Consider the following 27,188-nt stretch of genomic DNA (forward strand, 5'->3'; position numbering starts at 1 on the left):
AAAGTAAATTAAATGCCCCGGGTGAGGATCGAACTCACGACCTTAAGATTATGAGACTTACGCGCTGCCTACTGCGCTACCGAGGCAGGTGATCGCCACACCTTCTGGAATCTCGGTAAGTACCAAATACCAGTGGTAGAGAGTCTGCACTTCCTAACTCATTTTTTTCTGTTGCTACACGTGCATTCCCGGCGCGGCAGGCAACTTGCGATGCTAGGCCGACTCCAGTATGTACAATAGCACGCAAGCGTCCAAACGAGAAGTCGTGCGCGCTGCATGTTTGGTTGTTTCCACACGGAATCCCGCGGTTCATTCTCATGGCTCACGCACTTCGAGTGCGAAAGACACGCAGCTCCAGTATCGGAGAAAAAACAAAATGATGCATCGGCCGGGAATCGAACCCGGGCCGCCCGCGTGGCAGGCGAGCATTCTACCACTGAACCACCGATGCTCAGCTAGTGCGCACCTTCCTGGTGCTTTCCGCGGCAGACGTCTGAAGGGAAAGTGGGACTGCCGTCCAGCGCCGTCGCATCCTCCCGAGAGAATGCTACAAACGCTGAATCCTGCACTGCACTGCTTAAAAATGACGCCCGAACGCGATCGTCTAAGTACTGTTGCTTCGCACGCACGCGACGACTCTTGCCAAAGGACGCGAAATGTGCGTAGAGGCGCCGTCTGGATGCGCTCGCCTACCCCGTAATGCGCCTACTGCTACGACCACCTTCAGCCGCCGCCGACAGGCGGGAAGCAGACACAGCGCGGCGTGCGCGGAAGAAAACCGTGCGGTGGTGGTGTAATGGTCAGCATAGTTGCCTTCCAAGCAGTTGATCCGGGTTCGATTCCCGGCCACCGCAGCCGGCTTTTTACTTTCGCGTATGAGTACTTTTGCCACGCGTCCTTAAATTAATGTTTCTTCTCCCCTCTCAGCCGCTGCAGGCCACCCTATAGTGTGTGCGTCGATTCCCCTTTGTCTCGACTTTGCTCGGCTGACGCGAGAGCTGACGCTCTCCAGTCGGCCTATATCAAAAGGACAAGCACGCGAAACGACTGAGAGAGGTATGGCGAGGCGGGCACAACATTACTTATGCCTCAGGTAAAGACCCGCTGCCTGTTATCATGGTGTGATTTTACATGTTCTGTCATACAAATTCAGTTTTATTACTAGTACATTCCTTTCTTCCTTTGTTGAAAATTTTACAACACGCTCCTTCATTACACTGTGGCCGCACGGCGCGACTTGGCATACGGAGAGGCAAAACGTGGCGCCAGTGCCCTTGACCGAATAGCGCTGCAGCTCCGAAACCGAAGCGGAAAGAGAAATACGAATTGAAACTGTCGACAGTGCCCTGTGTTGGCAGGCGGTCACCCGCCCAAGCACTGACAACGCCCAGCGTCGCGCAGTCGCGGTGATCGGACGAGAAACTGTGTGTTCAGCGTGCTGTGACCAGTGAAGTGTTTTAGCGCGTCCCGACACGTCGCGTTCCGGTCCCCTACCAGCTCCCACAACAATGTGACGATTTCTTTGTCACCATACTTCCCCGGGGAAATCGGCGTTGCCTTTTTGAAATAGTAAAATCGTAGTGGCCCGTGGGGGGATCGAACCCACGACCTTCGCGTTATTAGCACGACGCTCTAACCAACTGAGCTAACGGGCCTCGGTGCAGAGAGACTTCCATCGCTTCGCGGCAATTGCTGTGCGTATTGCCATGTAACATTTCTATGGCAGCAGCCCAACAGTGTACCAGCGTCTCTTCTCCCTTTATTCCGCTGCTCGTAGTAATTTCATTGCGTGCCCGTTTCTCTCGACAGTTTTCGGCTGACGTTTACGAACCAGTATCTATAATGCGAGGAGGACGTGAAACAGCATTTCGCACGGTCAAAACTTGTCGTGATTTGTTCCGAAAAAATTCCGTACCGGTACCGGGAATCGAACCCGGGCCTCCTGGGTGAAAGCCAGGTATCCTAGCCACTAGATCACACCGGACGCGCACACTTTTCTCGGGGTTTGCACCCCCTCCACTCGCTTTCCGTGTCGCACTTCCCTGTTTGCGAGCATCTTTTCGCGCGCCCATGGCGAGGCGCGCATGGCAAAAGTCACAATCCATTGCTTTTGGCCTCGTTGTTACAGGGGTAGGAGGAAAAGCAAAGCTGTAAATAGCAATATTTATTTACTTATTTCGCAAGTAAAGACCTGCTGCCTGTCATTATATTTCAGGTCGTACATTGTGTGACTTTACATGCTATATCATACGAAATTCAGTTTTGTTACTAGGACTTTTTTTCTTGAAAATTTTACAAAAGAACTGCACGTAGTAATAACGGGAAGTAAACATTTTCACGGTGAGTTGTTGAAGCCTTGTGGATAACAAACTACAAACTGTTTCGCTCCTTCGCAACCCCAGAGCCGTCAATTTAGCTGTGAACGAAAGTAAATTAAATGCCCCGGGTGAGGATCGAACTCACGACCTTAAGATTATGAGACTTACGCGCTGCCTACTGCGCTACCGAGGCAGGTGATCGCCACACCTTCTGGAATCTCGGTAAGTACCAAATACCAGTGGTAGAGAGTCTGCACTTCCTAACTCATTTTTTTCTGTTGCTACACGTGCATTCCCGGCGCGGCAGGCAACTTGCGATGCTAGGCCGACTCCAGTATGTACAATAGCACGCAAGCGTCCAAACGAGAAGTCGTGCGCGCTGCATGTTTGGTTGTTTCCACACGGAATCCCGCGGTTCATTCTCATGGCTCACGCACTTCGAGTGCGAAAGACACGCAGCTCCAGTATCGGAGAAAAAACAAAATGATGCATCGGCCGGGAATCGAACCCGGGCCGCCCGCGTGGCAGGCGAGCATTCTACCACTGAACCACCGATGCTCAGCTAGTGCGCACCTTCCTGGTGCTGTCCGCGGCAGACGTCTGAAGGGAAAGTGGGACTGCCGTCCAGCGCCGTCGCATCCTCCCGAGAGAATGCTACAAACGCTGAATCCTGCACTGCACTGCTTAAAAATGACGCCCGAACGCGATCGTCTAAGTACTGTTGCTTCGCACGCACGCGACGACTCTTGCCAAAGGACGCGAAATGTGCGTAGAGGCGCCGTCTGGATGCGCTCGCCTACCCCGTAATGCGCCTACTGCTACGACCACCTTCAGCCGCCGCCGACAGGCGGGAAGCAGACACAGCGCGGCGTGCGCGGAAGAAAACCGTGCGGTGGTGGTGTAATGGTCAGCATAGTTGCCTTCCAAGCAGTTGATCCGGGTTCGATTCCCGGCCACCGCAGCCGGCTTTTTACTTTCGCGTATGAGTACTTTTGCCACGCGTCCTTAAATTAATGTTTCTTCCCCCCTCTCAGCCGCTGCAGGCCACCCTATAGTGTGTGCGTCGATTCCCCTTGAGTCTCGACTTGTCTCGGCTGACGCGAGAGCTGACGCTCTCCAGTCGGCCTATATCAAAAGGACAAGCACGCGAAACGACTGAGAGAGGTATGGCGAGGCGGGCACAACATTACTTATGCCTCAGGTAAAGACCCGCTGCCTGTTATCATGGTGTGATTTTACATGTTCTGTCATACAAATTCAGTTTTATTACTAGTACATTCCTTTCTTCCTTTGTTGAAAATTTTACAACACGCTCCTTCATTACACTGTGGCCGCACGGCGCGACTTGGCATACGGAGAGGCAAAACGTGGCGCCAGTGCCCTTGACCGAATAGCGCTGCAGCTCCGAAACCGAAGCGGAAAGAGAAATACGAATTGAAACTGTCGACAGTGCCCTGTGTTGGCAGGCGGTCACCCGCCCAAGCACTGACAACGCCCAGCGTCGCGCAGTCGCGGTGATCGGACGAGAAACTGTGTGTTCAGCGTGCTGTGACCAGTGAAGTGTTTTAGCGCGTCCCGACACGTCGCGTTCCGGTCCCCTACCAGCTCCCACAACAATGTGACGATTTCTTTGTCACCATACTTCCCCGGGGAAATCGGCGTTGCCTTTTTGAAATAGTAAAATCGTAGTGGCCCGTGGGGGGATCGAACCCACGACCTTCGCGTTATTAGCACGACGCTCTAACCAACTGAGCTAACGGGCCTCGGTGCAGAGAGACTTCCATCGCTTCGCGGCAATTGCTGTGCGTATTGCCATGTAACATTTCTATGGCAGCAGCCCAACAGTGTACCAGCGTCTCTTCTCCCTTTATTCCGCTGCTCGTAGTAATTTCATTGCGTGCCCGTTTCTCTCGACAGTTTTCGGCTGACGTTTACGAACCAGTATCTATAATGCGAGGAGGACGTGAAACAGCATTTCGCACGGTCAAAACTTGTCGTGATTTGTTCCGAAAAAATTCCGTACCGGTACCGGGAATCGAACCCGGGCCTCCTGGGTGAAAGCCAGGTATCCTAGCCACTAGACCACACCGGACGCGCGCACTTTTCTCGGGGTTTGCACCCCCTCCACTCGCTTTCCGTGTCGCACTTCCCTGTTTGCGAGCATCTTTTCGCGCGCCCATGGCGAGGCGCGCATGGCAAAAGTCACAATCCATTGCTTTTGGCCTCGTTGTTACAGGGGTAGGAGGAAAAGCAAAGCTGTAAATAGCAATATTTATTTACTTATTTCGCAAGTAAAGACCTGCTGCCTGTCATTATATTTCAGGTCGTACATTGTGTGACTTTACATGCTATATCATACGAAATTCAGTTTTGTTACTAGGACTTTTTTTCTTGAAAATTTTACAAAAGAACTGCACGTAGTAATAACGGGAAGTAAACATTTTCACGGTGAGTTGTTGAAGCCTTGTGGATAACAAACTACAAACTGTTTCGCTCCTTCGCAACCCCAGAGCCGTCAATTTAGCTGTGAACGAAAGTAAATTAAATGCCCCGGGTGAGGATCGAACTCACGACCTTAAGATTATGAGACTTACGCGCTGCCTACTGCGCTACCGAGGCAGGTGATCGCCACACCTTCTGGAATCTCGGTAAGTACCAAATACCAGTGGTAGAGAGTCTGCACTTCCTAACTCATTTTTTTCTGTTGCTACACGTGCATTCCCGGCGCGGCAGGCAACTTGCGATGCTAGGCCGACTCCAGTATGTACAATAGCACGCAAGCGTCCAAACGAGAAGTCGTGCGCGCTGCATGTTTGGTTGTTTCCACACGGAATCCCGCGGTTCATTCTCATGGCTCACGCACTTCGAGTGCGAAAGACACGCAGCTCCAGTATCGGAGAAAAAACAAAATGATGCATCGGCCGGGAATCGAACCCGGGCCGCCCGCGTGGCAGGCGAGCATTCTACCACTGAACCACCGATGCTCAGCTAGTGCGCACCTTCCTGGTGCTTTCCGCGGCAGACGTCTGAAGGGAAAGTGGGACTGCCGTCCAGCGCCGTCGCATCCTCCCGAGAGAATGCTACAAACGCTGAATCCTGCACTGCACTGCTTAAAAATGACGCCCGAACGCGATCGTCTAAGTACTGTTGCTTCGCACGCACGCGACGACTCTTGCCAAAGGACGCGAAATGTGCGTAGAGGCGCCGTCTGGATGCGCTCGCCTACCCCGTAATGCGCCTACTGCTACGACCACCTTCAGCCGCCGCCGACAGGCGGGAAGCAGACACAGCGCGGCGTGCGCGGAAGAAAACCGTGCGGTGGTGGTGTAATGGTCAGCATAGTTGCCTTCCAAGCAGTTGATCCGGGTTCGATTCCCGGCCACCGCAGCCGGCTTTTTACTTTCGCGTATGAGTACTTTTGCCACGCGTCCTTAAATTAATGTTTCTTCCCCCCTCTCAGCCGCTGCAGGCCACCCTATAGTGTGTGCGTCGATTCCCCTTGAGTCTCGACTTGTCTCGGCTGACGCGAGAGCTGACGCTCTCCAGTCGGCCTATATCAAAAGGACAAGCACGCGAAACGACTGAGAGAGGTATGGCGAGGCGGGCACAACATTACTTATGCCTCAGGTAAAGACCCGCTGCCTGTTATCATGGTGTGATTTTACATGTTCTGTCATACAAATTCAGTTTTATTACTAGTACATTCCTTTCTTCCTTTGTTGAAAATTTTACAACACGCTCCTTCATTACACTGTGGCCGCACGGCGCGACTTGGCATACGGAGAGGCAAAACGTGGCGCCAGTGCCCTTGACCGAATAGCGCTGCAGCTCCGAAACCGAAGCGGAAAGAGAAATACGAATTGAAACTGTCGACAGTGCCCTGTGTTGGCAGGCGGTCACCCGCCCAAGCACTGACAACGCCCAGCGTCGCGCAGTCGCGGTGATCGGACGAGAAACTGTGTGTTCAGCGTGCTGTGACCAGTGAAGTGTTTTAGCGCGTCCCGACACGTCGCGTTCCGGTCCCCTACCAGCTCCCACAACAATGTGACGATTTCTTTGTCACCATACTTCCCCGGGGAAATCGGCGTTGCCTTTTTGAAATAGTAAAATCGTAGTGGCCCGTGGGGGGATCGAACCCACGACCTTCGCGTTATTAGCACGACGCTCTAACCAACTGAGCTAACGGGCCTCGGTGCAGAGAGACTTCCATCGCTTCGCGGCAATTGCTGTGCGTATTGCCATGTAACATTTCTATGGCAGCAGCCCAACAGTGTACCAGCGTCTCTTCTCCCTTTATTCCGCTGCTCGTAGTAATTTCATTGCGTGCCCGTTTCTCTCGACAGTTTTCGGCTGACGTTTACGAACCAGTATCTATAATGCGAGGAGGACGTGAAACAGCATTTCGCACGGTCAAAACTTGTCGTGATTTGTTCCGAAAAAATTCCGTACCGGTACCGGGAATCGAACCCGGGCCTCCTGGGTGAAAGCCAGGTATCCTAGCCACTAGATCACACCGGACGCGCACACTTTTCTCGGGGTTTGCACCCCCTCCACTCGCTTTCCGTGTCGCACTTCCCTGTTTGCGAGCATCTTTTCGCGCGCCCATGGCGAGGCGCGCATGGCAAAAGTCACAATCCATTGCTTTTGGCCTCGTTGTTACAGGGGTAGGAGGAAAAGCAAAGCTGTAAATAGCAATATTTATTTACTTATTTCGCAAGTAAAGACCTGCTGCCTGTCATTATATTTCAGGTCGTACATTGTGTGACTTTACATGCTATATCATACGAAATTCAGTTTTGTTACTAGGACTTTTTTTCTTGAAAATTTTACAAAAGAACTGCACGTAGTAATAACGGGAAGTAAACATTTTCACGGTGAGTTGTTGAAGCCTTGTGGATAACAAACTACAAACTGTTTCGCTCCTTCGCAACCCCAGAGCCGTCAATTTAGCTGTGAACGAAAGTAAATTAAATGCCCCGGGTGAGGATCGAACTCACGACCTTAAGATTATGAGACTTACGCGCTGCCTACTGCGCTACCGAGGCAGGTGATCGCCACACCTTCTGGAATCTCGGTAAGTACCAAATACCAGTGGTAGAGAGTCTGCACTTCCTAACTCATTTTTTTCTGTTGCTACACGTGCATTCCCGGCGCGGCAGGCAACTTGCGATGCTAGGCCGACTCCAGTATGTACAATAGCACGCAAGCGTCCAAACGAGAAGTCGTGCGCGCTGCATGTTTGGTTGTTTCCACACGGAATCCCGCGGTTCATTCTCATGGCTCACGCACTTCGAGTGCGAAAGACACGCAGCTCCAGTATCGGAGAAAAAACAAAATGATGCATCGGCCGGGAATCGAACCCGGGCCGCCCGCGTGGCAGGCGAGCATTCTACCACTGAACCACCGATGCTCAGCTAGTGCGCACCTTCCTGGTGCTTTCCGCGGCAGACGTCTGAAGGGAAAGTGGGACTGCCGTCCAGCGCCGTCGCATCCTCCCGAGAGAATGCTACAAACGCTGAATCCTGCACTGCACTGCTTAAAAATGACGCCCGAACGCGATCGTCTAAGTACTGTTGCTTCGCACGCACGCGACGACTCTTGCCAAAGGACGCGAAATGTGCGTAGAGGCGCCGTCTGGATGCGCTCGCCTACCCCGTAATGCGCCTACTGCTACGACCACCTTCAGCCGCCGCCGACAGGCGGGAAGCAGACACAGCGCGGCGTGCGCGGAAGAAAACCGTGCGGTGGTGGTGTAATGGTCAGCATAGTTGCCTTCCAAGCAGTTGATCCGGGTTCGATTCCCGGCCACCGCAGCCGGCTTTTTACTTTCGCGTATGAGTACTTTTGCCACGCGTCCTTAAATTAATGTTTCTTCCCCCCTCTCAGCCGCTGCAGGCCACCCTATAGTGTGTGCGTCGATTCCCCTTGAGTCTCGACTTGTCTCGGCTGACGCGAGAGCTGACGCTCTCCAGTCGGCCTATATCAAAAGGACAAGCACGCGAAACGACTGAGAGAGGTATGGCGAGGCGGGCACAACATTACTTATGCCTCAGGTAAAGACCCGCTGCCTGTTATCATGGTGTGATTTTACATGTTCTGTCATACAAATTCAGTTTTATTACTAGTACATTCCTTTCTTCCTTTGTTGAAAATTTTACAACACGCTCCTTCATTACACTGTGGCCGCACGGCGCGACTTGGCATACGGAGAGGCAAAACGTGGCGCCAGTGCCCTTGACCGAATAGCGCTGCAGCTCCGAAACCGAAGCGGAAAGAGAAATACGAATTGAAACTGTCGACAGTGCCCTGTGTTGGCAGGCGGTCACCCGCCCAAGCACTGACAACGCCCAGCGTCGCGCAGTCGCGGTGATCGGACGAGAAACTGTGTGTTCAGCGTGCTGTGACCAGTGAAGTGTTTTAGCGCGTCCCGACACGTCGCGTTCCGGTCCCCTACCAGCTCCCACAACAATGTGACGATTTCTTTGTCACCATACTTCCCCGGGGAAATCGGCGTTGCCTTTTTGAAATAGTAAAATCGTAGTGGCCCGTGGGGGGATCGAACCCACGACCTTCGCGTTATTAGCACGACGCTCTAACCAACTGAGCTAACGGGCCTCGGTGCAGAGAGACTTCCATCGCTTCGCGGCAATTGCTGTGCGTATTGCCATGTAACATTTCTATGGCAGCAGCCCAACAGTGTACCAGCGTCTCTTCTCCCTTTATTCCGCTGCTCGTAGTAATTTCATTGCGTGCCCGTTTCTCTCGACAGTTTTCGGCTGACGTTTACGAACCAGTATCTATAATGCGAGGAGGACGTGAAACAGCATTTCGCACGGTCAAAACTTGTCGTGATTTGTTCCGAAAAAATTCCGTACCGGTACCGGGAATCGAACCCGGGCCTCCTGGGTGAAAGCCAGGTATCCTAGCCACTAGATCACACCGGACGCGCACACTTTTCTCGGGGTTTGCACCCCCTCCACTCGCTTTCCGTGTCGCACTTCCCTGTTTGCGAGCATCTTTTCGCGCGCCCATGGCGAGGCGCGCATGGCAAAAGTCACAATCCATTGCTTTTGGCCTCGTTGTTACAGGGGTAGGAGGAAAAGCAAAGCTGTAAATAGCAATATTTATTTACTTATTTCGCAAGTAAAGACCTGCTGCCTGTCATTATATTTCAGGTCGTACATTGTGTGACTTTACATGCTATATCATACGAAATTCAGTTTTGTTACTAGGACTTTTTTTCTTGAAAATTTTACAAAAGAACTGCACGTAGTAATAACGGGAAGTAAACATTTTCACGGTGAGTTGTTGAAGCCTTGTGGATAACAAACTACAAACTGTTTCGCTCCTTCGCAACCCCAGAGCCGTCAATTTAGCTGTGAACGAAAGTAAATTAAATGCCCCGGGTGAGGATCGAACTCACGACCTTAAGATTATGAGACTTACGCGCTGCCTACTGCGCTACCGAGGCAGGTGATCGCCACACCTTCTGGAATCTCGGTAAGTACCAAATACCAGTGGTAGAGAGTCTGCACTTCCTAACTCATTTTTTTCTGTTGCTACACGTGCATTCCCGGCGCGGCAGGCAACTTGCGATGCTAGGCCGACTCCAGTATGTACAATAGCACGCAAGCGTCCAAACGAGAAGTCGTGCGCGCTGCATGTTTGGTTGTTTCCACACGGAATCCCGCGGTTCATTCTCATGGCTCACGCACTTCGAGTGCGAAAGACACGCAGCTCCAGTATCGGAGAAAAAACAAAATGATGCATCGGCCGGGAATCGAACCCGGGCCGCCCGCGTGGCAGGCGAGCATTCTACCACTGAACCACCGATGCTCAGCTAGTGCGCACCTTCCTGGTGCTTTCCGCGGCAGACGTCTGAAGGGAAAGTGGGACTGCCGTCCAGCGCCGTCGCATCCTCCCGAGAGAATGCTACAAACGCTGAATCCTGCACTGCACTGCTTAAAAATGACGCCCGAACGCGATCGTCTAAGTACTGTTGCTTCGCACGCACGCGACGACTCTTGCCAAAGGACGCGAAATGTGCGTAGAGGCGCCGTCTGGATGCGCTCGCCTACCCCGTAATGCGCCTACTGCTACGACCACCTTCAGCCGCCGCCGACAGGCGGGAAGCAGACACAGCGCGGCGTGCGCGGAAGAAAACCGTGCGGTGGTGGTGTAATGGTCAGCATAGTTGCCTTCCAAGCAGTTGATCCGGGTTCGATTCCCGGCCACCGCAGCCGGCTTTTTACTTTCGCGTATGAGTACTTTTGCCACGCGTCCTTAAATTAATGTTTCTTCCCCCCTCTCAGCCGCTGCAGGCCACCCTATAGTGTGTGCGTCGATTCCCCTTGAGTCTCGACTTGTCTCGACTTGTCTCGGCTGACGCGAGAGCTGACGCTCTCCAGTCGGCCTATATCAAAAGGACAAGCACGCGAAACGACTGAGAGAGGTATGGCGAGGCGGGCACAACATTACTTATGCCTCAGGTAAAGACCCGCTGCCTGTTATCATGGTGTGATTTTACATGTTCTGTCATACAAATTCAGTTTTATTACTAGTACATTCCTTTCTTCCTTTGTTGAAAATTTTACAACACGCTCCTTCATTACACTGTGGCCGCACGGCGCGACTTGGCATACGGAGAGGCAAAACGTGGCGCCAGTGCCCTTGACCGAATAGCGCTGCAGCTCCGAAACCGAAGCGGAAAGAGAAATACGAATTGAAACTGTCGACAGTGCCCTGTGTTGGCAGGCGGTCACCCGCCCAAGCACTGACAACGCCCAGCGTCGCGCAGTCGCGGTGATCGGACGAGAAACTGTGTGTTCAGCGTGCTGTGACCAGTGAAGTGTTTTAGCGCGTCCCGACACGTCGCGTTCCGGTCCCCTACCAGCTCCCACAACAATGTGACGATTTCTTTGTCACCATACTTCCCCGGGGAAATCGGCGTTGCCTTTTTGAAATAGTAAAATCGTAGTGGCCCGTGGGGGGATCGAACCCACGACCTTCGCGTTATTAGCACGACGCTCTAACCAACTGAGCTAACGGGCCTCGGTGCAGAGAGACTTCCATCGCTTCGCGGCAATTGCTGTGCGTATTGCCATGTAACATTTCTATGGCAGCAGCCCAACAGTGTACCAGCGTCTCTTCTCCCTTTATTCCGCTGCTCGTAGTAATTTCATTGCGTGCCCGTTTCTCTCGACAGTTTTCGGCTGACGTTTACGAACCAGTATCTATAATGCGAGGAGGACGTGAAACAGCATTTCGCACGGTCAAAACTTGTCGTGATTTGTTCCGAAAAAATTCCGTACCGGTACCGGGAATCGAACCCGGGCCTCCTGGGTGAAAGCCAGGTATCCTAGCCACTAGATCACACCGGACGCGCACACTTTTCTCGGGGTTTGCACCCCCTCCACTCGCTTTCCGTGTCGCACTTCCCTGTTTGCGAGCATCTTTTCGCGCGCCCATGGCGAGGCGCGCATGGCAAAAGTCACAATCCATTGCTTTTGGCCTCGTTGTTACAGGGGTAGGAGGAAAAGCAAAGCTGTAAATAGCAATATTTATTTACTTATTTCGCAAGTAAAGACCTGCTGCCTGTCATTATATTTCAGGTCGTACATTGTGTGACTTTACATGCTATATCATACGAAATTCAGTTTTGTTACTAGGACTTTTTTTCTTGAAAATTTTACAAAAGAACTGCACGTAGTAATAACGGGAAGTAAACATTTTCACGGTGAGTTGTTGAAGCCTTGTGGATAACAAACTACAAACTGTTTCGCTCCTTCGCAACCCCAGAGCCGTCAATTTAGCTGTGAACGAAAGTAAATTAAATGCCCCGGGTGAGGATCGAACTCACGACCTTAAGATTATGAGACTTACGCGCTGCCTACTGCGCTACCGAGGCAGGTGATCGCCACACCTTCTGGAATCTCGGTAAGTACCAAATACCAGTGGTAGAGAGTCTGCACTTCCTAACTCATTTTTTTCTGTTGCTACACGTGCATTCCCGGCGCGGCAGGCAACTTGCGATGCTAGGCCGACTCCAGTATGTACAATAGCACGCAAGCGTCCAAACGAGAAGTCGTGCGCGCTGCATGTTTGGTTGTTTCCACACGGAATCCCGCGGTTCATTCTCATGGCTCACGCACTTCGAGTGCGAAAGACGCGCAGCTCCAGTATCGGAGAAAAAACAAAATGATGCATCGGCCGGGAATCGAACCCGGGCCGCCCGCGTGGCAGGCGAGCATTCTACCACTGAACCACCGATGCTCAGCTAGTGCGCACCTTCCTGGTGCTTTCCGCGGCAGACGTCTGAAGGGAAAGTGGGACTGCCGTCCAGCGCCGTCGCATCCTCCCGAGAGAATGCTACAAACGCTGAATCCTGCACTGCACTGCTTAAAAATGACGCCCGAACGCGATCGTCTAAGTACTGTTGCTTCGCACGCACGCGACGACTCTTGCCAAAGGACGCGAAATGTGCGTAGAGGCGCCGTCTGGATGCGCTCGCCTACCCCGTAATGCGCCTACTGCTACGACCACCTTCAGCCGCCGCCGACAGGCGGGAAGCAGACACAGCGCGGCGTGCGCGGAAGAAAACCGTGCGGTGGTGGTGTAATGGTCAGCATAGTTGCCTTCCAAGCAGTTGATCCGGGTTCGATTCCCGGCCACCGCAGCCGGCTTTTTACTTTCGCGTATGAGTACTTTTGCCACGCGTCCTTAAATTAATGTTTCTTCCCCCCTCTCAGCCGCTGCAGGCCACCCTATAGTGTGTGCGTCGATTCCCCTTGAGTCTCGACTTGTCTCGGCTGACGCGAGAGCTGACGCTCTCCAGTCGGCCTATATCAAAAGGACAAGCACGCGAAACGACTGAGAGAGGTATGGCGAGGCGGGCACAACATTACTTATGCCTCAGGTAAAGACCCGCTGCCTGTTATCATGGTGTGATTTTACATGTTCTGTCATACAAATTCAGTTTTATTACTAGTACATTCCTTTCTTCCTTTGTTGAAAATTTTACAACACGCTCCTTCATTACACTGTGGCCGCACGGCGCGACTTGGCATACGGAGAGGCAAAACGTGGCGCCAGTGCCCTTGACCGAATAGCGCTGCAGCTCCGAAACCGAAGCGGAAAGAGAAATACGAATTGAAACTGTCGACAGTGCCCTGTGTTGGCAGGCGGTCACCCGCCCAAGCACTGACAACGCCCAGCGTCGCGCAGTCGCGGTGATCGGACGAGAAACTGTGTGTTCAGCGTGCTGTGACCAGTGAAGTGTTTTAGCGCGTCCCGACACGTCGCGTTCCGGTCCCCTACCAGCTCCCACAACAATGTGACGATTTCTTTGTCACCATACTTCCCCGGGGAAATCGGCGTTGCCTTTTTGAAATAGTAAAATCGTAGTGGCCCGTGGGGGGATCGAACCCACGACCTTCGCGTTATTAGCACGACGCTCTAACCAACTGAGCTAACGGGCCTCGGTGCAGAGAGACTTCCATCGCTTCGCGGCAATTGCTGTGCGTATTGCCATGTAACATTTCTATGGCAGCAGCCCAACAGTGTACCAGCGTCTCTTCTCCCTTTATTCCGCTGCTCGTAGTAATTTCATTGCGTGCCCGTTTCTCTCGACAGTTTTCGGCTGACGTTTACGAACCAGTATCTATAATGCGAGGAGGACGTGAAACAGCATTTCGCACGGTCAAAACTTGTCGTGATTTGTTCCGAAAAAATTCCGTACCGGTACCGGGAATCGAACCCGGGCCTCCTGGGTGAAAGCCAGGTATCCTAGCCACTAGATCACACCGGACGCGCACACTTTTCTCGGGGTTTGCACCCCCTCCACTCGCTTTCCGTGTCGCACTTCCCTGTTTGCGAGCATCTTTTCGCGCGCCCATGGCGAGGCGCGCATGGCAAAAGTCACAATCCATTGCTTTTGGCCTCGTTGTTACAGGGGTAGGAGGAAAAGCAAAGCTGTAAATAGCAATATTTATTTACTTATTTCGCAAGTAAAGACCTGCTGCCTGTCATTATATTTCAGGTCGTACATTGTGTGACTTTACATGCTATATCATACGAAATTCAGTTTTGTTACTAGGACTTTTTTTCTTGAAAATTTTACAAAAGAACTGCACGTAGTAATAACGGGAAGTAAACATTTTCACGGTGAGTTGTTGAAGCCTTGTGGATAACAAACTACAAACTGTTTCGCTCCTTCGCAACCCCAGAGCCGTCAATTTAGCTGTGAACGAAAGTAAATTAAATGCCCCGGGTGAGGATCGAACTCACGACCTTAAGATTATGAGACTTACGCGCTGCCTACTGCGCTACCGAGGCAGGTGATCGCCACACCTTCTGGAATCTCGGTAAGTACCAAATACCAGTGGTAGAGAGTCTGCACTTCCTAACTCATTTTTTTCTGTTGCTACACGTGCATTCCCGGCGCGGCAGGCAACTTGCGATGCTAGGCCGACTCCAGTATGTACAATAGCACGCAAGCGTCCAAACGAGAAGTCGTGCGCGCTGCATGTTTGGTTGTTTCCACACGGAATCCCGCGGTTCATTCTCATGGCTCACGCACTTCGAGTGCGAAAGACACGCAGCTCCAGTATCGGAGAAAAAACAAAATGATGCATCGGCCGGGAATCGAACCCGGGCCGCCCGCGTGGCAGGCGAGCATTCTACCACTGAACCACCGATGCTCAGCTAGTGCGCACCTTCCTGGTGCTTTCCGCGGCAGACGTCTGAAGGGAAAGTGGGACTGCCGTCCAGCGCCGTCGCATCCTCCCGAGAGAATGCTACAAACGCTGAATCCTGCACTGCACTGCTTAAAAATGACGCCCGAACGCGATCGTCTAAGTACTGTTGCTTCGCACGCACGCGACGACTCTTGCCAAAGGACGCGAAATGTGCGTAGAGGCGCCGTCTGGATGCGCTCGCCTACCCCGTAATGCGCCTACTGCTACGACCACCTTCAGCCGCCGCCGACAGGCGGGAAGCAGACACAGCGCGGCGTGCGCGGAAGAAAACCGTGCGGTGGTGGTGTAATGGTCAGCATAGTTGCCTTCCAAGCAGTTGATCCGGGTTCGATTCCCGGCCACCGCAGCCGGCTTTTTACTTTCGCGTATGAGTACTTTTGCCACGCGTCCTTAAATTAATGTTTCTTCCCCCCTCTCAGCCGCTGCAGGCCACCCTATAGTGTGTGCGTCGATTCCCCTTGAGTCTCGACTTGTCTCGGCTGACGCGAGAGCTGACGCTCTCCAGTCGGCCTATATCAAAAGGACAAGCACGCGAAACGACTGAGAGAGGTATGGCGAGGCGGGCACAACATTACTTATGCCTCAGGTAAAGACCCGCTGCCTGTTATCATGGTGTGATTTTACATGTTCTGTCATACAAATTCAGTTTTATTACTAGTACATTCCTTTCTTCCTTTGTTGAAAATTTTACAACACGCTCCTTCATTACACTGTGGCCGCACGGCGCGACTTGGCATACGGAGAGGCAAAACGTGGCGCCAGTGCCCTTGACCGAATAGCGCTGCAGCTCCGAAACCGAAGCGGAAAGAGAAATACGAATTGAAACTGTCGACAGTGCCCTGTGTTGGCAGGCGGTCACCCGCCCAAGCACTGACAACGCCCAGCGTCGCGCAGTCGCGGTGATCGGACGAGAAACTGTGTGTTCAGCGTGCTGTGACCAGTGAAGTGTTTTAGCGCGTCCCGACACGTCGCGTTCCGGTCCCCTACCAGCTCCCACAACAATGTGACGATTTCTTTGTCACCATACTTCCCCGGGGAAATCGGCGTTGCCTTTTTGAAATAGTAAAATCGTAGTGGCCCGTGGGGGGATCGAACCCACGACCTTCGCGTTATTAGCACGACGCTCTAACCAACCGAGCTAACGGGCCTCGGTGCAGAGAGACTTCCATCGCTTCGCGGCAATTGCTGTGCGTATTGCCATGTAACATTTCTATGGCAGCAGCCCAACAGTGTACCAGCGTCTCTTCTCCCTTTATTCCGCTGCTCGTAGTAATTTCATTGCGTGCCCGTTTCTCTCGACAGTTTTCGGCTGACGTTTACGAACCAGTATCTATAATGCGAGGAGGACGTGAAACAGCATTTCGCACGGTCAAAACTTGTCGTGATTTGTTCCGAAAAAATTCCGTACCGGTACCGGGAATCGAACCCGGGCCTCCTGGGTGAAAGCCAGGTATCCTAGCCACTAGATCACACCGGACGCGCACACTTTTCTCGGGGTTTGCACCCCCTCCACTCGCTTTCCGTGTCGCACTTCCCTGTTTGCGAGCATCTTTTCGCGCGCCCATGGCGAGGCGCGCATGGCAAAAGTCACAATCCATTGCTTTTGGCCTCGTTGTTACAGGGGTAGGAGGAAAAGCAAAGCTGTAAATAGCAATATTTATTTACTTATTTCGCAAGTAAAGACCTGCTGCCTGTCATTATATTTCAGGTCGTACATTGTGTGACTTTACATGCTATATCATACGAAATTCAGTTATGTTACTAGGACTTTTTTTCTTGAAAATTTTACAAAAGAACTGCACGTAGTAATAACGGGAAGTAAACATTTTCACGGTGAGTTGTTGAAGCCTTGTGGATAACAAACTACAAACTGTTTCGCTCCTTCGCAACCCCAGAGCCGTCAATTTAGCTGTGAACGAAAGTAAATTAAATGCCCCGGGTGAGGATCGAACTCACGACCTTAAGATTATGAGACTTACGCGCTGCCTACTGCGCTACCGAGGCAGGTGATCGCCACACCTTCTGGAATCTCGGTAAGTACCAAATACCAGTGGTAGAGAGTCTGCACTTCCTAACTCATTTTTTTCTGTTGCTACACGTGCATTCCCGGCGCGGCAGGCAACTTGCGATGCTAGGCCGACTCCAGTATGTACAATAGCACGCAAGCGTCCAAACGAGAAGTCGTGCGCGCTGCATGTTTGGTTGTTTCCACACGGAATCCCGCGGTTCATTCTCATGGCTCACGCACTTCGAGTGCGAAAGACACGCAGCTCCAGTATCGGAGAAAAAACAAAATGATGCATCGGCCGGGAATCGAACCCGGGCCGCCCGCGTGGCAGGCGAGCATTCTACCACTTTTTTTTTTTTTTCTTTTTTATCTTTTTTTTTGTTTTTTTTATTTTTTTTTTATTATTATTTTTTTTTTTTTTATTTTTTATTTTTTTCTCCCTCCATCCTCCCCTTATAGCCCGTCACTTGCACTCACCAAAATTGCCTTCATCGGCTAGCTTCAGTAGCTATAATTGTAATGAACTAAATGTCTCCTCATGAGACGGAAATGAAAATACTTCTGGATTGGTACCCCTGACTCTCCGTAGGTGTACGGGGGGAATTTCAGCAGACGGGTGGCTTCAGAGTTTGTCTTCTCGGTGAATAGCTATTGCTAATGTATTCCGTTGTGTAACATTCGTTGTTTTTGTCGTCCATGTCTCAAGTATTAATTCTGTTTCAGCTGCTCGTAACTCCGAAGCCCCGGCCACCAAAGTCTCCATGACATCCTACCAGGGAACCTTTTTGGTTTCCTAACATAAGGGAAATAAAAGAATAAAAGCGTCGCCCCATTAGTATGGCAAATGGTATACAAAAAAAAAACGAGTAAAGAGATTGAAAGAAGTGATAAAGTCAAGATTCTTGCAATATAGTGACTCTATGTCAACGTTCGTAATAAAAAACAAGCATAGTTTTCTTTATATTTCGTCGTTCGTAGCAGTGTCTGGTGTTCCATCGTTAAATGTATCCAATATTCTTCTTTACTCTTCTCTTGCTCGGATAGGAGGTAGTATACAGTCTGGCCCTTTAGCCAATTGACGGCACGTCGTTTTGTATTGGGATACGGAACTTCGTCAGGGTTGAGTAGGCGTGTCGGTGTTATCCTACTTGGTGACGTCCGCAGTATGCTTGCGAGTTTCTGTGTGCAGACGGACCATATGTCCTGTACAGCGTTGCAAGTAAATCTATGCTCGTCTGTGTCGACTAAGTGACATCTGACACAATTCGGTGTTTCAGCCAGGTGAATCTTGTGTAACCTCGAATTGGTCGGAAATTTCCTATTGACTGCCATGTACCAAGTGGAGCGCACTGTAGATGAAAGAAGCGGGTCGTGAATGTTCTCCCAGACTTGTTTCCAGTTATAACCTCGACATTTCTCCTCCACTATATTGCGTGGTGTACTTTCCGTCAATGTGGCGTAAATTGCTTTGACTTTGTGTCGGTCTGCCTCTGGAATTCTTCGTTGTATGTAGCTAAGTTCGAGGATGAAATACCTGAAGTGACAGAGCGAGTTCAGAATGTGTTTTACATCTACAGGTGGGTCCAGATTGGGAGGCACTATTTCATTCAAAATGTGAGCCGTCAGTGTGTTAGGCGATCTGTGCCACTGTTTGTATGTTTGACTAACATACAAGGCTTTTGCTTTGAGGTAGACATCCGTCAAATTGAGGCCTCCCTTCCAAACTGGGAGGGTGAGGGTTTCATACTTTACTTTAAATATCTGACCCCTGGTAACAAAGTGGCCAAGCGCCGCTAACATTTGTTGTGCCATAGTCTTTGGTAATGGCAGTACTTGGGCAACGTAATGAACTTTGGAAATTATGTAGGTGTTAACTAAGGCCACTCTTTGAATGGCATTTAGAGCTCGCAGGCTATGTTGCCGTATGCCAGCGCGCATTTTTGCCAGCAGTTTTCTATAGTTCAAGGCAGCCGTGCGGCGGATATTGCGTGTGTATTCAATCCCGAGGCAGGTGATCGTTTCCAAACTTCTTATTCTTTCAGCAGCACCGAGTTCTAATCCACGTCCAATGTGCATTAAGCCTGACTTGTGACGGTTGAGTTTCGCCCCTGATGCAGCTTCATACGTTGTTACAATGTGGAAAGCTTTCTCTAAGTCCTCGTCTTTCGTTACTACAAAACTGACATCATCTGCGTATGCCTGGCAAATAATCTTCTGACCATGAATGAGCAGCCCTGGAAGGTCTTGCGTCAGGGAGTACAAGAATGGCTCGAGTGCTATGGCAAACAATGCCATCGACATTGGGCAGCCCTGTCGTACTGAACTTGCGATACTGATCGGCCTGCTTAAGCGTCCATTTACATTGATTTGCGACGTACCATTCATCAGGAGGGTTTTAACAGTAGCAGTGATTTTCTGAGGAAAATGCATGGCGTCCATGGTGCGTAGGAGATAGGAGTGGTTCACCCTGTCAAAGGCCTTTTCAAAGTCGAGAGACACAAGGGCACTTGGGATGTCACAGGCTGCGGCAATCGCTATGAGATCTCTATATGCAGTTAAAGTGTTGAAAATATTTCTATTTGTTCCAACACACGTTTGGTAGTCGCCGGTAACGCTGGTAATGACTGAATTTAATCGTTGCATAATGACACGTGCGAAAATTTTATAGTCAGTGTTAAGCAATGTTAAAGGCCGGAGATTCTCAACAGTTTTGCCTCCTGGAGTTTTTGGAATTAACACCACTATCCCTTTACAAAAATCTTTCAAGCTGTCATTTCGAATGTTCATAATGTCATTACAGACCAGAGTCAACTTACTAATTAACTGTCGCCTAAATGTGTGATAAAACTCGGCAGGTAACCCGTCAGGACCAGGCGATTTATTTCTTGGGCTTCTGAGAATGGCGTCTGCCACTTCATCCTCGAGTATGTCTGAGGCGAGTTCTTCCGCCTGTTCCGGACCAAGTCTCCCCCACGCCCTGTCCGCAAGGACTGCCTGCGCTGCCACATCTATTGGTTTTTCAGCTAGTAACGCTGTAAAATGTTTATGAATTTCTTCTTGAATAGCAGTTTGTGTGTCGAAAAGGCGACCGTCTGCAGTTTTTAGCTCAGTCAGTATTTTCCTGTTTCTTCTTTTTTGCTCTTGTATAACATGGTACATGGATGTTGTCTCCTCCCGCACTGCATTTTGCAGGCGTGTTCTCACTTGATAGCCTTCAGATTGTCGTCGCGTCAGTGTGAGGAGTGTCGCCTTGATTCTTTTGATCTGCAGGTGATTGGCCACTACTGTATTATCGTCTTTGTAAAGGTCTCGGAGGCACTGAAAATAGAAGTCTATTGTGGTCCTCTGCCAGGCGGATTTCTCGCGAGAGTAACACTTCATCGCTTTTATGAGAGCTGGCTTTGCACATTTTATCCACCACGAGAAAGCCGAATTGTACAGTGGAAATTTCCGTTCACAATCTGCCCATGTGTGTTGGAAGACAGCGTGGCACCCTGGATCTGATAAATGGGAAACATTCAGTTTCCACGGGCCTCTCGCTCTATATGTACCCTGTCTTTCCATATTGATGGTACATATATATGCTACATGGTCAGAGAATATAAGCGGCCATCGCTCCGCTTGCAAAATATGGTCCCGTAAATTGGAAGTTGCATAAATTCTGTCAATGCGGCTGGCAGAATGGCTGGTGACGTGGGTAAAACCGGGCATGTCGCCGTGTTTAAGTTCCCACGTGTCGAGCAGGTTTAATTCTCTAACAATGTCCAGAAGTTCTATGGAAGTGTTAAAATGCGGCGTTTGGTCTTTGGGTTTTAGTACACAGTTGAAATCACCGGCAAATACGACTTGGCCTGTGCGGGTTGTAAAAAGCGGCACTATCTCTTCCTTAAAAAACTCCGATCTCTGGCGTTTTTTTTCCCGTTCCAGAAGGGGCATAAACATTTATGAATCGGGTGTTGTGGATTGTCCCCGCAATACCTCTGCTGTTCGGCAGTCTGTCGACATTGGCTACGGCGATGCCTTCTTTGGTCAAAAGTGCAGTTCCGAGTTCACTGCCACGTCCCGGGTTGAATAACGCATTGTAACCTGTGATACGATCCAGATCAATGTCGGCGACCTCTTGCAACAGCGCAATGTCGACATCAGCTGCATATAAGAAATCCGTAAGATTCCTCAGGTTTGACGTACTGCTGATCTTGTTGATGTTGACCGTGGCAACACGGTATGCCTGTAAGGGTGGCATGAGGGCAGAGGTATGCGTGGCGTTGAGCCGCTCCCTTAGGGATGACGGAGGGGCATCAATTAAAAGAAGTCGGGGTCGGCATCGACCGTCTGAAGAGCAGATTCAGTCTGCCGTTGCTCATGCGATTCCGTTTCCCGCACGTCTGACACTGTTTCTCGGTCTTGTCCCTGTACTCCGGTCATACCGTTGTCGTGAGAGCATTCTTCGACGTCGTCCGCCCAGTTACGCGGGTGGTGAGCGTCACGCGGATCTGCACTGCTATCTGGCAGGTGGCCACTTGTACCTTCTGTAGCTACCGACATCATCTTCGCCTGTGACGGGGAGGGTCCGTTGTCGGAGTCAACCTCTGAGCCGTCAGTGCGGGACTTTTTGGATGTCTGGGAAGTCGCAGTGGAAACCTGAGACGTCACGTCGGTCATCTTCTGACGCACCTGATTGGCTTTCTCACGCAGTGGTTGCGCTTTTGTGTCAGCACCCTGTTGCGCGATTCTTCGCTTCTTCTGCTTTTTCGGGGAAGGGCACTTGGAGGTTTGAGCAGTGTTCTCCTGAGTGGCACAGTTTTCGGCCATGGGAAAAACTTCCGCCGCTTGCGGCTGTTCGAAGGCGTTACAGACCTGGCTGCCATCCTGCGTCTCCTTACTTCCCTCCGTAACTTCCTGTAAGGAAGCTCCGAGGGTTTCCGGTACATTACTCGTCTCCATTGGTATGTTCTCCTCGGTGTGATCAGTGTATGCATCTAGGGTGAAATCGACGCTGAGTTCTGGAGCGGTGTTTACACGGGCGGCGGCTACGTAAGTGATCGGTAACGTAGAACTGGGGCCAGGCTGCTCACGCTCGCCAGTCGGGATCTGCGCTACGCGCCTCTGAAGACACTGAGCGCGGACGTGTGCTGTAGAGCCGCATCCCGAGCATGTCCGTGGTTGCCCGTCATAAATTACTATGGCCCTGTACCCACTGATAATGATGTAAGATGGAATATGCTTCAGCAATTCGAGTTTCACTTGCCGCACACCGTTTAATACTGGGAATATATGTTGCCCCGACCATTTCTCAGCAACGTTGCTTATTACCGAACCATATTCCCGTAGTTTGGCGTTAATCTGCTCGGCAGTTACTTCGAAGGGCAGTTCAAATATTCTGATGGTTCGCAATCCCAAGCCGGCTTGCGTTAGTCGCACCTCGCCAACGTTTCCGTCTGAATGTTTGAACCTAAGGGAGCCACCACAAGACGCAACAATTTGTTCACATCGTTCAGGCGTCACCAATTTCAAGTAAACGGTACTACTAACGATCGATAAGTGAATGCCAATTAAATCGTCAAGCGTTAATTTCATAACATCTCGCACAAATAGTTCTACCTCAAAGGATTTTGGTCTGGCAAATTTCGGGTCGAATGTCAACTTAAGAGTGTCTTTCCGTTCTGGTTGAGTCATGATTGCATTCGTGTGTTCATTACCGAGGGTAGTGTTAACGCTGTAAGCGCGCACTCACCATGCACAGCGACCGCCGCCGGCAGCGACGAAGTAAACACGACCAGCCGCTCCGTACGTCCGCACCGCACGGCTGCCCGCGAGGGAATGAAAACAAAATGATGCATCGGCCGGGAATCGAACCCGGGCCGCCCGCGTGGCAGGCGAGCATTCTACCACTGAACCACCGATGCTCAGCTAGTGCGCACCTTCCTGGTGCTTTCCGCGGCAGACGTCTGAAGGGAAAGTGGGACTGCCGTCCAGCGCCGTCGCATCCTCCCGAGAGAATGCTACAAACGCTGAATCCTGCACTGCACTGCTTAAAAATGACGCCCGAACGCGATCGTCTAAGTACTGTTGCTTCGCACGCACGCGACGACTCTTGCCAAAGGACGCGAAATGTGCGTAGAGGCGCCGTCTGGATGCGCTCGCCTACCCCGTAATGCGCCTACTGCTACGACCACCTTCAGCCGCCGCCGACAGGCGGGAAGCAGACACAGCGCGGCGTGCGCGGAAGAAAACCGTGCGGTGGTGGTGTAATGGTCAGCATAGTTGCCTTCCAAGCAGTTGATCCGGGTTCGATTCCCGGCCACCGCAGCCGGCTTTTTACTTTCGCGTATGAGTACTTTTGCCACGCGTCCTTAAATTAATGTTTCTTCTCCCCTCTCAGCCGCTGCAGGCCACCCTATAGTGTGTGCGTCGATTCCCCTTTGTCTCGACTTTGCTCGGCTGACGCGAGAGCTGACGCTCTCCAGTCGGCCTATATCAAAAGGACAAGCACGCGAAACGACTGAGAGAGGTATGGCGAGGCGGGCACAACATTACTTATGCCTCAGGTAAAGACCCGCTGCCTGTTATCATGGTGTGATTTTACATGTTCTGTCATACAAATTCAGTTTTATTACTAGTACATTCCTTTCTTCCTTTGTTGAAAATTTTACAACACGCTCCTTCATTACACTGTGGCCGCACGGCGCGACTTGGCATACGGAGAGGCAAAACGTGGCGCCAGTGCCCTTGACCGAATAGCGCTGCAGCTCCGAAACCGAAGCGGAAAGAGAAATACGAATTGAAACTGTCGACAGTGCCCTGTGTTGGCAGGCGGTCACCCGCCCAAGCACTGACAACGCCCAGCGTCGCGCAGTCGCGGTGATCGGACGAGAAACTGTGTGTTCAGCGTGCTGTGACCAGTGAAGTGTTTTAGCGCGTCCCGACACGTCGCGTTCCGGTCCCCTACCAGCTCCCACAACAATGTGACGATTTCTTTGTCACCATACTTCCCCGGGGAAATCGGCGTTGCCTTTTTGAAATAGTAAAATCGTAGTGGCCCGTGGGGGGATCGAACCCACGACCTTCGCGTTATTAGCACGACGCTCTAACCAACTGAGCTAACGGGCCTCGGTGCAGAGAGACTTCCATCGCTTCGCGGCAATTGCTGTGCGTATTGCCATGTAACATTTCTATGGCAGCAGCCCAACAGTGTACCAGCGTCTCTTCTCCCTTTATTCCGCTGCTCGTAGTAATTTCATTGCGTGCCCGTTTCTCTCGACAGTTTTCGGCTGACGTTTACGAACCAGTATCTATAATGCGAGGAGGACGTGAAACAGCATTTCGCACGGTCAAAACTTGTCGTGATTTGTTCCGAAAAAATTCCGTACCGGTACCGGGAATCGAACCCGGGCCTCCTGGGTGAAAGCCAGGTATCCTAGCCACTAGATCACACCGGACGCGCACACTTTTCTCGGGGTTTGCACCCCCTCCACTCGCTTTCCGTGTCGCACTTCCCTGTTTGCGAGCATCTTTTCGCGCGCCCATGGCGAGGCGCGCATGGCAAAAGTCACAATCCATTGCTTTTGGCCTCGTTGTTACAGGGGTAGGAGGAAAAGCAAAGCTGTAAATAGCAATATTTATTTACTTATTTCGCAAGTAAAGACCTGCTGCCTGTCATTATATTTCAGGTCGTACATTGTGTGACTTTACATGCTATATCATACGAAATTCAGTTTTGTTACTAGGACTTTTTTTCTTGAAAATTTTACAAAAGAACTGCACGTAGTAATAACGGGAAGTAAACATTTTCACGGTGAGTTGTTGAAGCCTTGTGGATAACAAACTACAAACTGTTTCGCTCCTTCGCAACCCCAGAGCCGTCAATTTAGCTGTGAACGAAAGTAAATTAAATGCCCCGGGTGAGGATCGAACTCACGACCTTAAGATTATGAGACTTACGCGCTGCCTACTGCGCTACCGAGGCAGGTGATCGCCACACCTTCTGGAATCTCGGTAAGTACCAAATACCAGTGGTAGAGAGTCTGCACTTCCTAACTCATTTTTTTCTGTTGCTACACGTGCATTCCCGGCGCGGCAGGCAACTTGCGATGCTAGGCCGACTCCAGTATGTACAATAGCACGCAAGCGTCCAAACGAGAAGTCGTGCGCGCTGCATGTTTGGTTGTTTCCACACGGAATCCCGCGGTTCATTCTCATGGCTCACGCACTTCGAGTGCGAAAGACACGCAGCTCCAGTATCGGAGAAAAAACAAAATGATGCATCGGCCGGGAATCGAACCCGGGCCGCCCGCGTGGCAGGCGAGCATTCTACCACTGAACCACCGATGCTCAGCTAGTGCGCACCTTCCTGGTGCTTTCCGCGGCAGACGTCTGAAGGGAAAGTGGGACTGCCGTCCAGCGCCGTCGCATCCTCCCGAGAGAATGCTACAAACGCTGAATCCTGCACTGCACTGCTTAAAAATGACGCCCGAACGCGATCGTCTAAGTACTGTTGCTTCGCACGCACGCGACGACTCTTGCCAAAGGACGCGAAATGTGCGTAGAGGCGCCGTCTGGATGCGCTCGCCTACCCCGTAATGCGCCTACTGCTACGACCACCTTCAGCCGCCGCCGACAGGCGGGAAGCAGACACAGCGCGGCGTGCGCGGAAGAAAACCGTGCGGTGGTGGTGTAATGGTCAGCATAGTTGCCTTCCAAGCAGTTGATCCGGGTTCGATTCCCGGCCACCGCAGCCGGCTTTTTACTTTCGCGTATGAGTACTTTTGCCACGCGTCCTTAAATTAATGTTTCTTCCCCCCTCTCAGCCGCTGCAGGCCACCCTATAGTGTGTGCGTCGATTCCCCTTGAGTCTCGACTTGTCTCGGCTGACGCGAGAGCTGACGCTCTCCAGTCGGCCTATATCAAAAGGACAAGCACGCGAAACGACTGAGAGAGGTATGGCGAGGCGGGCACAACATTACTTATGCCTCAGGTAAAGACCCGCTGCCTGTTATCATGGTGTGATTTTACATGTTCTGTCATACAAATTCAGTTTTATTACTAGTACATTCCTTTCTTCCTTTGTTGAAAATTTTACAACACGCTCCTTCATTACACTGTGGCCGCACGGCGCGACTTGGCATACGGAGAGGCAAAACGTGGCGCCAGTGCCCTTGACCGAATAGCGCTGCAGCTCCGAAACCGAAGCGGAAAGAGAAATACGAATTGAAACTGTCGACAGTGCCCTGTGTTGGCAGGCGGTCACCCGCCCAAGCACTGACAACGCCCAGCGTCGCGCAGTCGCGGTGATCGGACGAGAAACTGTGTGTTCAGCGTGCTGTGACCAGTGAAGTGTTTTAGCGCGTCCCGACACGTCGCGTTCCGGTCCCCTACCAGCTCCCACAACAATGTGACGATTTCTTTGTCACCATACTTCCCCGGGGAAATCGGCGTTGCCTTTTTGAAATAGTAAAATCGTAGTGGCCCGTGGGGGGATCGAACCCACGACCTTCGCGTTATTAGCACGACGCTCTAACCAACTGAGCTAACGGGCCTCGGTGCAGAGAGACTTCCATCGCTTCGCGGCAATTGCTGTGCGTATTGCCATGTAACATTTCTATGGCAGCAGCCCAACAGTGTACCAGCGTCTCTTCTCCCTTTATTCCGCTGCTCGTAGTAATTTCATTGCGTGCCCGTTTCTCTCGACAGTTTTCGGCTGACGTTTACGAACCAGTATCTATAATGCGAGGAGGACGTGAAACAGCATTTCGCACGGTCAAAACTTGTCGTGATTTGTTCCGAAAAAATTCCGTACCGGTACCGGGAATCGAACCCGGGCCTCCTGGGTGAAAGCCAGGTATCCTAGCCACTAGATCACACCGGACGCGCACACTTTTCTCGGGGTTTGCACCCCCTCCACTCGCTTTCCGTGTCGCACTTCCCTGTTTGCGAGCATCTTTTCGCGCGCCCATGGCGAGGCGCGCATGGCAAAAGTCACAATCCATTGCTTTTGGCCTCGTTGTTACAGGGGTAGGAGGAAAAGCAAAGCTGTAAATAGCAATATTTATTTACTTATTTCGCAAGTAAAGACCTGCTGCCTGTCATTATATTTCAGGTCGTACATTG

The 27,188-nt window shown here is 51.4% G+C and overlaps 45 non-coding genes across 45 annotated transcripts; 9 read left to right on the top strand and 36 right to left on the bottom strand.

Moving 5' to 3' along the window:
* Window positions 1–13: 13 nt before the first annotated feature.
* Window positions 14–86, bottom strand: Trnam-cau (transfer RNA methionine (anticodon CAU)). Its single transcript has one exon. It is a non-coding gene; the product is annotated as a tRNA-Met (tRNA).
* A 294-nt stretch (window positions 87–380) lies between these two features.
* Trnag-gcc (transfer RNA glycine (anticodon GCC)) lies at window positions 381–451 on the bottom strand. Its single transcript has one exon. It is a non-coding gene; the product is annotated as a tRNA-Gly (tRNA).
* A 331-nt stretch (window positions 452–782) lies between these two features.
* Trnag-ucc (transfer RNA glycine (anticodon UCC)) lies at window positions 783–854 on the top strand. Its single transcript has one exon. It is a non-coding gene; the product is annotated as a tRNA-Gly (tRNA).
* A 727-nt stretch (window positions 855–1,581) lies between these two features.
* On the bottom strand, window positions 1,582–1,655 carry Trnai-aau (transfer RNA isoleucine (anticodon AAU)). The gene has a single exon. It is a non-coding gene; the product is annotated as a tRNA-Ile (tRNA).
* Window positions 1,656–1,912: 257 nt separating this feature from the next.
* Trnae-uuc (transfer RNA glutamic acid (anticodon UUC)) lies at window positions 1,913–1,984 on the bottom strand. The gene has a single exon. It is a non-coding gene; the product is annotated as a tRNA-Glu (tRNA).
* Window positions 1,985–2,438: 454 nt separating this feature from the next.
* On the bottom strand, window positions 2,439–2,511 carry Trnam-cau (transfer RNA methionine (anticodon CAU)). The gene has a single exon. It is a non-coding gene; the product is annotated as a tRNA-Met (tRNA).
* A 294-nt stretch (window positions 2,512–2,805) lies between these two features.
* Trnag-gcc (transfer RNA glycine (anticodon GCC)) lies at window positions 2,806–2,876 on the bottom strand. Its single transcript has one exon. It is a non-coding gene; the product is annotated as a tRNA-Gly (tRNA).
* Window positions 2,877–3,207: 331 nt separating this feature from the next.
* Trnag-ucc (transfer RNA glycine (anticodon UCC)) lies at window positions 3,208–3,279 on the top strand. Its single transcript has one exon. It is a non-coding gene; the product is annotated as a tRNA-Gly (tRNA).
* Window positions 3,280–4,007: 728 nt separating this feature from the next.
* Window positions 4,008–4,081, bottom strand: Trnai-aau (transfer RNA isoleucine (anticodon AAU)). Its single transcript has one exon. It is a non-coding gene; the product is annotated as a tRNA-Ile (tRNA).
* A 257-nt stretch (window positions 4,082–4,338) lies between these two features.
* On the bottom strand, window positions 4,339–4,410 carry Trnae-uuc (transfer RNA glutamic acid (anticodon UUC)). Its single transcript has one exon. It is a non-coding gene; the product is annotated as a tRNA-Glu (tRNA).
* A 454-nt stretch (window positions 4,411–4,864) lies between these two features.
* Window positions 4,865–4,937, bottom strand: Trnam-cau (transfer RNA methionine (anticodon CAU)). Its single transcript has one exon. It is a non-coding gene; the product is annotated as a tRNA-Met (tRNA).
* A 294-nt stretch (window positions 4,938–5,231) lies between these two features.
* On the bottom strand, window positions 5,232–5,302 carry Trnag-gcc (transfer RNA glycine (anticodon GCC)). Its single transcript has one exon. It is a non-coding gene; the product is annotated as a tRNA-Gly (tRNA).
* Window positions 5,303–5,633: 331 nt separating this feature from the next.
* Trnag-ucc (transfer RNA glycine (anticodon UCC)) lies at window positions 5,634–5,705 on the top strand. The gene has a single exon. It is a non-coding gene; the product is annotated as a tRNA-Gly (tRNA).
* Window positions 5,706–6,433: 728 nt separating this feature from the next.
* Window positions 6,434–6,507, bottom strand: Trnai-aau (transfer RNA isoleucine (anticodon AAU)). The gene has a single exon. It is a non-coding gene; the product is annotated as a tRNA-Ile (tRNA).
* A 257-nt stretch (window positions 6,508–6,764) lies between these two features.
* Trnae-uuc (transfer RNA glutamic acid (anticodon UUC)) lies at window positions 6,765–6,836 on the bottom strand. The gene has a single exon. It is a non-coding gene; the product is annotated as a tRNA-Glu (tRNA).
* Window positions 6,837–7,290: 454 nt separating this feature from the next.
* Window positions 7,291–7,363, bottom strand: Trnam-cau (transfer RNA methionine (anticodon CAU)). Its single transcript has one exon. It is a non-coding gene; the product is annotated as a tRNA-Met (tRNA).
* Window positions 7,364–7,657: 294 nt separating this feature from the next.
* Window positions 7,658–7,728, bottom strand: Trnag-gcc (transfer RNA glycine (anticodon GCC)). The gene has a single exon. It is a non-coding gene; the product is annotated as a tRNA-Gly (tRNA).
* A 331-nt stretch (window positions 7,729–8,059) lies between these two features.
* Window positions 8,060–8,131, top strand: Trnag-ucc (transfer RNA glycine (anticodon UCC)). Its single transcript has one exon. It is a non-coding gene; the product is annotated as a tRNA-Gly (tRNA).
* Window positions 8,132–8,859: 728 nt separating this feature from the next.
* Trnai-aau (transfer RNA isoleucine (anticodon AAU)) lies at window positions 8,860–8,933 on the bottom strand. The gene has a single exon. It is a non-coding gene; the product is annotated as a tRNA-Ile (tRNA).
* A 257-nt stretch (window positions 8,934–9,190) lies between these two features.
* Window positions 9,191–9,262, bottom strand: Trnae-uuc (transfer RNA glutamic acid (anticodon UUC)). Its single transcript has one exon. It is a non-coding gene; the product is annotated as a tRNA-Glu (tRNA).
* A 454-nt stretch (window positions 9,263–9,716) lies between these two features.
* On the bottom strand, window positions 9,717–9,789 carry Trnam-cau (transfer RNA methionine (anticodon CAU)). The gene has a single exon. It is a non-coding gene; the product is annotated as a tRNA-Met (tRNA).
* A 294-nt stretch (window positions 9,790–10,083) lies between these two features.
* Window positions 10,084–10,154, bottom strand: Trnag-gcc (transfer RNA glycine (anticodon GCC)). The gene has a single exon. It is a non-coding gene; the product is annotated as a tRNA-Gly (tRNA).
* A 331-nt stretch (window positions 10,155–10,485) lies between these two features.
* On the top strand, window positions 10,486–10,557 carry Trnag-ucc (transfer RNA glycine (anticodon UCC)). Its single transcript has one exon. It is a non-coding gene; the product is annotated as a tRNA-Gly (tRNA).
* Window positions 10,558–11,295: 738 nt separating this feature from the next.
* Trnai-aau (transfer RNA isoleucine (anticodon AAU)) lies at window positions 11,296–11,369 on the bottom strand. The gene has a single exon. It is a non-coding gene; the product is annotated as a tRNA-Ile (tRNA).
* A 257-nt stretch (window positions 11,370–11,626) lies between these two features.
* Trnae-uuc (transfer RNA glutamic acid (anticodon UUC)) lies at window positions 11,627–11,698 on the bottom strand. The gene has a single exon. It is a non-coding gene; the product is annotated as a tRNA-Glu (tRNA).
* A 454-nt stretch (window positions 11,699–12,152) lies between these two features.
* On the bottom strand, window positions 12,153–12,225 carry Trnam-cau (transfer RNA methionine (anticodon CAU)). Its single transcript has one exon. It is a non-coding gene; the product is annotated as a tRNA-Met (tRNA).
* A 294-nt stretch (window positions 12,226–12,519) lies between these two features.
* Window positions 12,520–12,590, bottom strand: Trnag-gcc (transfer RNA glycine (anticodon GCC)). Its single transcript has one exon. It is a non-coding gene; the product is annotated as a tRNA-Gly (tRNA).
* A 331-nt stretch (window positions 12,591–12,921) lies between these two features.
* Window positions 12,922–12,993, top strand: Trnag-ucc (transfer RNA glycine (anticodon UCC)). The gene has a single exon. It is a non-coding gene; the product is annotated as a tRNA-Gly (tRNA).
* A 728-nt stretch (window positions 12,994–13,721) lies between these two features.
* On the bottom strand, window positions 13,722–13,795 carry Trnai-aau (transfer RNA isoleucine (anticodon AAU)). The gene has a single exon. It is a non-coding gene; the product is annotated as a tRNA-Ile (tRNA).
* Window positions 13,796–14,052: 257 nt separating this feature from the next.
* On the bottom strand, window positions 14,053–14,124 carry Trnae-uuc (transfer RNA glutamic acid (anticodon UUC)). Its single transcript has one exon. It is a non-coding gene; the product is annotated as a tRNA-Glu (tRNA).
* A 454-nt stretch (window positions 14,125–14,578) lies between these two features.
* Trnam-cau (transfer RNA methionine (anticodon CAU)) lies at window positions 14,579–14,651 on the bottom strand. The gene has a single exon. It is a non-coding gene; the product is annotated as a tRNA-Met (tRNA).
* A 294-nt stretch (window positions 14,652–14,945) lies between these two features.
* On the bottom strand, window positions 14,946–15,016 carry Trnag-gcc (transfer RNA glycine (anticodon GCC)). The gene has a single exon. It is a non-coding gene; the product is annotated as a tRNA-Gly (tRNA).
* Window positions 15,017–15,347: 331 nt separating this feature from the next.
* On the top strand, window positions 15,348–15,419 carry Trnag-ucc (transfer RNA glycine (anticodon UCC)). The gene has a single exon. It is a non-coding gene; the product is annotated as a tRNA-Gly (tRNA).
* A 728-nt stretch (window positions 15,420–16,147) lies between these two features.
* Trnai-aau (transfer RNA isoleucine (anticodon AAU)) lies at window positions 16,148–16,221 on the bottom strand. The gene has a single exon. It is a non-coding gene; the product is annotated as a tRNA-Ile (tRNA).
* Window positions 16,222–16,478: 257 nt separating this feature from the next.
* Trnae-uuc (transfer RNA glutamic acid (anticodon UUC)) lies at window positions 16,479–16,550 on the bottom strand. The gene has a single exon. It is a non-coding gene; the product is annotated as a tRNA-Glu (tRNA).
* Window positions 16,551–17,004: 454 nt separating this feature from the next.
* Window positions 17,005–17,077, bottom strand: Trnam-cau (transfer RNA methionine (anticodon CAU)). Its single transcript has one exon. It is a non-coding gene; the product is annotated as a tRNA-Met (tRNA).
* Window positions 17,078–22,916: 5,839 nt separating this feature from the next.
* On the bottom strand, window positions 22,917–22,987 carry Trnag-gcc (transfer RNA glycine (anticodon GCC)). The gene has a single exon. It is a non-coding gene; the product is annotated as a tRNA-Gly (tRNA).
* Window positions 22,988–23,318: 331 nt separating this feature from the next.
* Window positions 23,319–23,390, top strand: Trnag-ucc (transfer RNA glycine (anticodon UCC)). The gene has a single exon. It is a non-coding gene; the product is annotated as a tRNA-Gly (tRNA).
* Window positions 23,391–24,117: 727 nt separating this feature from the next.
* Window positions 24,118–24,191, bottom strand: Trnai-aau (transfer RNA isoleucine (anticodon AAU)). Its single transcript has one exon. It is a non-coding gene; the product is annotated as a tRNA-Ile (tRNA).
* A 257-nt stretch (window positions 24,192–24,448) lies between these two features.
* On the bottom strand, window positions 24,449–24,520 carry Trnae-uuc (transfer RNA glutamic acid (anticodon UUC)). Its single transcript has one exon. It is a non-coding gene; the product is annotated as a tRNA-Glu (tRNA).
* A 454-nt stretch (window positions 24,521–24,974) lies between these two features.
* Window positions 24,975–25,047, bottom strand: Trnam-cau (transfer RNA methionine (anticodon CAU)). Its single transcript has one exon. It is a non-coding gene; the product is annotated as a tRNA-Met (tRNA).
* Window positions 25,048–25,341: 294 nt separating this feature from the next.
* On the bottom strand, window positions 25,342–25,412 carry Trnag-gcc (transfer RNA glycine (anticodon GCC)). Its single transcript has one exon. It is a non-coding gene; the product is annotated as a tRNA-Gly (tRNA).
* A 331-nt stretch (window positions 25,413–25,743) lies between these two features.
* Window positions 25,744–25,815, top strand: Trnag-ucc (transfer RNA glycine (anticodon UCC)). Its single transcript has one exon. It is a non-coding gene; the product is annotated as a tRNA-Gly (tRNA).
* Window positions 25,816–26,543: 728 nt separating this feature from the next.
* Trnai-aau (transfer RNA isoleucine (anticodon AAU)) lies at window positions 26,544–26,617 on the bottom strand. The gene has a single exon. It is a non-coding gene; the product is annotated as a tRNA-Ile (tRNA).
* Window positions 26,618–26,874: 257 nt separating this feature from the next.
* Window positions 26,875–26,946, bottom strand: Trnae-uuc (transfer RNA glutamic acid (anticodon UUC)). Its single transcript has one exon. It is a non-coding gene; the product is annotated as a tRNA-Glu (tRNA).
* Between the last annotated feature and the right edge of the window lie 242 nt (window positions 26,947–27,188).

The sequence above is a fragment of the Schistocerca nitens genome, chromosome 2 (assembly GCF_023898315.1).
Source record: "Schistocerca nitens isolate TAMUIC-IGC-003100 chromosome 2, iqSchNite1.1, whole genome shotgun sequence".
Taxonomy (NCBI): Eukaryota; Metazoa; Arthropoda; class Insecta; order Orthoptera; family Acrididae; genus Schistocerca; species Schistocerca nitens.